Here is a 6,000-nt window from a genome sequence, read left to right on the forward strand (position 1 = left end):
TTGATCTCCCAGGGTAGGCGGGCATCCTTTAGTCGGTCCGATGAAGTTAGCCTGACAGGTGGAGGAACAAGGTATTCAGCCCTTCCTGCCTGGTTGCTTCCTATCCTTGGCACTTCTGTTTCTCAAACTTTTGACCTTGGCGTGAACTATACAGACAGCAGACGGTGGTATTCCCAGGTGAGCCAGTTCCTTATAATACGTCTCTTCATATGCAAACATCCATTGTTCTGTTTCTCTAGAGAGTGTTGACCAACAAAGGTGTGTATCTGGCCCTGTGGGAATTTCCTTCTTCAACTCTCAAGTCTGCACATGAAGACCTAACTCAGAAAGATTTCCTTCGAGGACTTGACAACACGGATCCCAAACCTCTGTGAGGGAAATAAAGCTGATACTCCTGATCCACTCCCCTTCAAAGAGCAATTACGTGGCTTTAAGCTCAGGCGGTAAAGAATCCGCCTGCAATGTGGGAGACCTGGGTTCGATCCCTGGGTTGGGAAGATCCTCTGGAGGAGGGCATGGCAACTTTCCTATGGAGTGACATCCCCACCCCCTCTGCAGACATTCCCCGGAGCTGATGAACTGTTTGTGTTTCAGTGGGCTCCTAGAGAGACATGTAGAGCAAAAAGCCTGAAGTGTCAAGTGGAGCATTAAATAGCATAGGAACCAACCACAGAGTTAATTTGATAGGGACAGAGTAAAGGGACAAAGTAGGTGATTAAATAGTCACCCCACTAGGGATTGTAAGTAGAAAATAAATGGGTGTGGGGGCGGGGGTGAAAGTGAAAGTCGCTCAGTCATGTCCGACTCTTTGCGACCCCACTGACTATACAGTCCATGTAAATCTCCAGGTCAGAATACTGGAGTCAGTAGCCTTTCCCTTCTCCAGGGGATCTTCCCAACCGCAGGGTTCGAACCTAGGTCTCCCACATTGCAGGGGGGATTCTTTACCAGCTGAGCTACAAGTCTTGTAATTTCATGATTACTCATGAAAACAGGTTTGCTTAACCACAAAACCAAGCAAGCTTGCTTAGCAACAAAACCTCCCAAAAATAAAACGATGGTGGCATGACCACATCCTGTCCAGTGAGATCAGTAATTAATGATCTCTGCACACATAAAAAAACAATAATTTGTGGACCTAGCTTGACCATGTAGGGACAAGAAAATTCCACTACTCAACCTGGAGGAGATGATGATGGAAGCACCACGTCTACGCGAGGAAGACAAAGTTCTCCTCCCCCTCCCTTTTCCTTTGATTATAAAACTGTTGCCCAGTTAAGTTCTCAGGCGTGGTATCTCTCAGCCACCCTTTTGTAAACCTCACAAGCATCCTATTCTAATAAATGATTTCTTATCTACCACTTTGCCCTCACTGAATTCTTTGCACTGAGACATAAAGGACTGTGGTACAGAGCTCTTTGGAGCCCGCTGGACGACACCTAACAGTTTCAAATTGGTGCCGGCGCACTAAGCGCGGCCGAGAGGAGCTACCCCACGTCCAAGGTCAAGGGCAGCGGCCGAGAGTGCCAGGCTATGACAGTGCAGGAATGGCCAAGATGAGCTACACCGCATCCAAGGTCAGGGGGGGCAACGAGAGGAGTTACCCCGCGTCCGAGACCAGGGTCGGTGGCCGGGAGGACCAACCCCACGTCCAAGGAGCCGTGGCTGCGCGGGTGCAGGAGGGCCTAGAGGAGCTATCCCACGTTGAAGGTAAGAAGGGCGGCGGTGAGGAGATACCCCTCATCCAAGGTAAGGAGCAGCAGCTGCGCTTTGCTGGAGCAGCCGTGAAGAGATACCCCACCCCCAAGGTAAGAGAAACCCAAGTAAGACGGTAGGTGTTGCAAGAGGGCGTCAGAGGGCAGACACACTGAAACCATACTCACAGAAAACTAGTCAATCTAATCACACTAGGACCACAGCCTTGTCTAACTCAATGAAACTAAGCCATGCCCGTGGGGCCACCCAAGACAGGGGGGTCATGGTGGAGAGATCTGACAGAACGTGGTCCACTGGAGAAGGGAATGGCAAACCACTTCAGTAGTCTTGCCTTGAGAACCCCATGAACAGCATGAAAAGGCAAAATGATAGGATACTGAAAGAGGAACTCCCCAGGTCAGTAGGTGCCCAATATGCTACTGGAGATCAGTGGAGAAATAACTCCAGAAAGAATGAAGGGATGAAGCCAAAGCAAGAAGAATACCCAGCTGTGGATGTGACTGGTGATAGAAGTAAGGTCCGATGCTGTAAAGAGCAATATTGCATAGGAACCTGGAATGTCAGATCCATGAATCAAGGCAAATTGGAAGTGGTCAAACAGGAGATGGCAAGAGTGAATGTCGACATTCTAGGAATCAGTGAACTGAAATGGACTGGAATGGGTGAATTTAACTCAGATGACCATTATATCTACTACTGCGGGCAGGAACCCCTCAGAAGAAATGGAGTAGCCATCATGGTCAACAAAAGAGTCCAAAATGCAGTACTTGGATGCAATCTCAAAAACGACAGAATGATCTCTGTTCGTTTCCAAGGCAAAACATTCAATATCATAGTAATCCAAGGCTATGCCCCAACCAGTAAGGCTGAAGAAGCTGAAGTTGAACGGTTCTACGAAGACCTACAAGACCTTTTAGAACTAACACCCAAAAAAGATGTCCTTTTCATTATAGGAGACTGGAATGCAAAAGTAGGAAGTCAAGAAACACCTGGAGGAACAGGCAAATTTGGCCTTGGAATACGGAATGAAGCAGGGCAAAGACTAATAGAGTTTTGCCAAGAAAATGCACTGGTCATAACAAACACCCTCTTCCAACAACACAAGAGAAGACTCTATACATGGACATCACCAGATGGTCAAACCGAAATCAGATTGATTATATTCTTTGCAGCCAAAGATGGAGAAGCTCTATACAGTCAGCAAAAACAAGACCAGGAGCTGAGTGTGGCTCAGATTGTGAACTCTTTATTGCCAAATTCAGACTTAAATTGAAGAAAGTAGGGAAAACCACTAGACCATTCAGGTATGACCTAAATCAAATCCCTTATGATTATACAGTGGAAGTGAGAAATAGATTTAAGGGCCTAGATCTGATAGATAGAGTGCCTGATGAACTATGGAGTGAGGTTCGTGACACTGTACAGGAGACAGGGATCAAGACCATCCCCATGGAAAAGAAATGCAAAAAAGCAAAATGGCTGTCTGGGGAGCCCTTACAAATAGCTGTGAAAAGAAGAGAAGTGAAAAGCAAAGGAGAAAAGAAAAGATATAAGCATCTGAATGCAGAGTTCCAAAGAATAGCAGGAAGAGATAAGAAAGCCTTCCTCAGCGATCAATGCAAAGAAATAGAGGAAAACAACAGAATGGGAAAGACTAGAGATCTCTTCAAGAAAATTAGAGATACCAAGGGAACATTTCATGCAAAGATGGGCTCGATAAAGGACAGAAATGGTATGGACCTAACAGAAGCAGAAAATATTAAGAGATGGCAAGAATACACAGAAGAACTGTACAAAAAAAGATCTTCATGACCCAGATAATCACGATGGTGTGATCGCTGACCTAGAGCCAGACATCCTGGAATGTGAAGTCAAGTGGGCCTTAGAAAGCATCACTACGAACAAAGCTAGTGGAGGTGATGGAATTCCAGTTGCACTATTTCAAATCCTGAAAGATGATGCTGTGAAAGTGCTGCACTAATATGCCAGCAAATTTGGAAAACTCAGCAGTGGCCACAGGACTGGAAAAGGTCAGTTTTCATTCCAATCCCAAAGAAAGGCAATGCCAAAGAAAGCTCAAACTACCACACAATTGCACTCATCTCACACGCTAGTAAAGTAATGCTCAAAATTCTCCAAGCCAGGCTTCAGCAATACGTGAACTGTGAACTTCCTGATGTTCAAGCTGGTTTTAGAAAAGGCAGAGGGACCAGAGATCAAATTGCCAACATCCGCTGGATCATGGAAAAAGCAAGAGAGTTCCAGAAAAGCATCTATTTCTGCTTTATTGACTATGCCAAAGCCTTTGACTGTGTGGATCACAACAAACTGGGGAAAATTCTTAAAGAGATGGAAATACCAGACCGCCTGACCTGCCTCTTCAGAAATTTGTATGCAGGTCAGGAAGCAACAGTTAGAACTGAACATGGAACAACAGACTGGTTCCAAATAGGAAAAGGAGTACGTCAAGCCTGTATATTGTCACCCTGCTTATTTAACTTCTATGCAGAGTACATCATGAGAAACGCTGGGCTGGAAGAAGCACAAGCTGGAATCAAGATTGCCGGGAGAAATATACATAACCTCAGATGTGCAGATGACACCACCCTTATGGCAGAAAGTGAAGAGGAACTCAAAAGCCTCTTGACGAAAGTGAAAATGGAGAGTGAAAAAGTTGGCTTAAAGCTCAACATTCAGAAAATGAAGATCATGGCATCTGGTCCCATCACTTTATGGGAAATAGATGGGGAAACTGTGGAAACAGTGTCAGACTATTTTTTTGGTCTCCAAAATCACTGCAGATGGTGACTGCAGCCATGAAATTAAAAGACGCTTACTCCTTGGAAGGAAAGTTATGACCAACCTAGATAGCGTATTCAAAAGCAGAGACATTACTTTGCCAACCAAAGTTCGTCTAGTCAAGGCTATGGTTTTTCCTGTGGTCATGTATGGATGTGAGAGTTGGACTGTGAAGAAGGCTGAGCGCCGAAGAATTGATGCTTTTGAACTGTGGTGTTGGAGAAGACTCTTGAGAGTCCCTTGGACTACAAGGAGATCCAACCAGTCCATTCTGAAGGAGATCAGCCCTGGGATTTCTTTGGAAGGAATGATGCTAAAGCTGAAACTCCAGTACTTTGGCCACCTCATGTGAAGAGTTGACTCATTGGAAAAGACTCTGATGCTGGGAAGGATTGGGGGCGGGAGGAGAAGGGGACGACAGAGGATGAGATGGCTGGATGGCATCACTGACTCGATGGACGTGAGTCTGGGTGAACTCTGGGAGTTGGTGATGGACAGGGAGGCCTGGCATGCTGTGATTCATGGGGTCACAAAGAGTCGGACACGACTGAGCGACTGAACTGAACTGAACTTCACTAGGGAAAACTATAATTAATAAAAAGTTGTGTGCTTAATCGCTCAGTTATGTCTGACTCTTTGAGACCCCATGGACTGCAGCCTGCCAGGCTCCTCTGTCCATGGCAATTCTCTAGGCAAGAATACTGGATCGGGTTGCTATGCCCTTCTCCAGAGGATCTTCCCAACCCAGGGATCAAACCCAGATCTCCCACATTGCAGGTGGATTCTTTACTGACTGAGCTTAAAGACAAGTAATTACCTGTCTTTGAAGGGGAGTGGATCAGGAGTATGAGTTTTATTTCCCTCTGGGTTTCAGGGTCTCTCTAAGTTCCACAGAAACCTGGAGAATAAGGTAGATACTTTATAAAATCAGTTCAGTTCAGTCACTCAGTCGTGTCCGACTCTTTGCAACCCCATGAATCACAGCACGCCAGGCCTCCCTGTCCATCACCAACTCCCAGGGTTCACTCAAACTCATGTCCATCGAGTCGGTGATGCCACCCAGCCATCTCATCCTCTGTCGTCCCCTTCTCCTCCTGCCCCCAATCCCTCCCAACATAAGGGTCTTTTCCAATGAGTCAACTCTTTGCATGAGGTGGCCAAAGTATTGGAGTTTCAGCTTCAGCATCAGTCCTTCCAAAGAACACCCAGGACTGATCTCTTTTAGGATGGACTGGTTGGACCTCCTTGCTGTCCAAGGGACTCTCAAGAGTCTTCTCCGACACCACAGTCAAAACCATCAATTCTTCGGCGCTCAGCCTTCTTCACAGTCCAACTCTCACATCCATACATGATCACAGGAAAAACCATAGCCTTGACTAGACGGACCTTTGTTGGCAAAGTAATGTCTCTGCTTTTGAATATGCTTTCTAGGTTGGTCATAACTTTCCTTCCAAGGAGTAAGCGTCTTTTAATTTCATGGCTGCA

This window comes from Bos mutus, chromosome 19 (genome assembly GCF_027580195.1).
Source record: "Bos mutus isolate GX-2022 chromosome 19, NWIPB_WYAK_1.1, whole genome shotgun sequence".
Taxonomy (NCBI): domain Eukaryota; kingdom Metazoa; phylum Chordata; class Mammalia; order Artiodactyla; family Bovidae; genus Bos; species Bos mutus.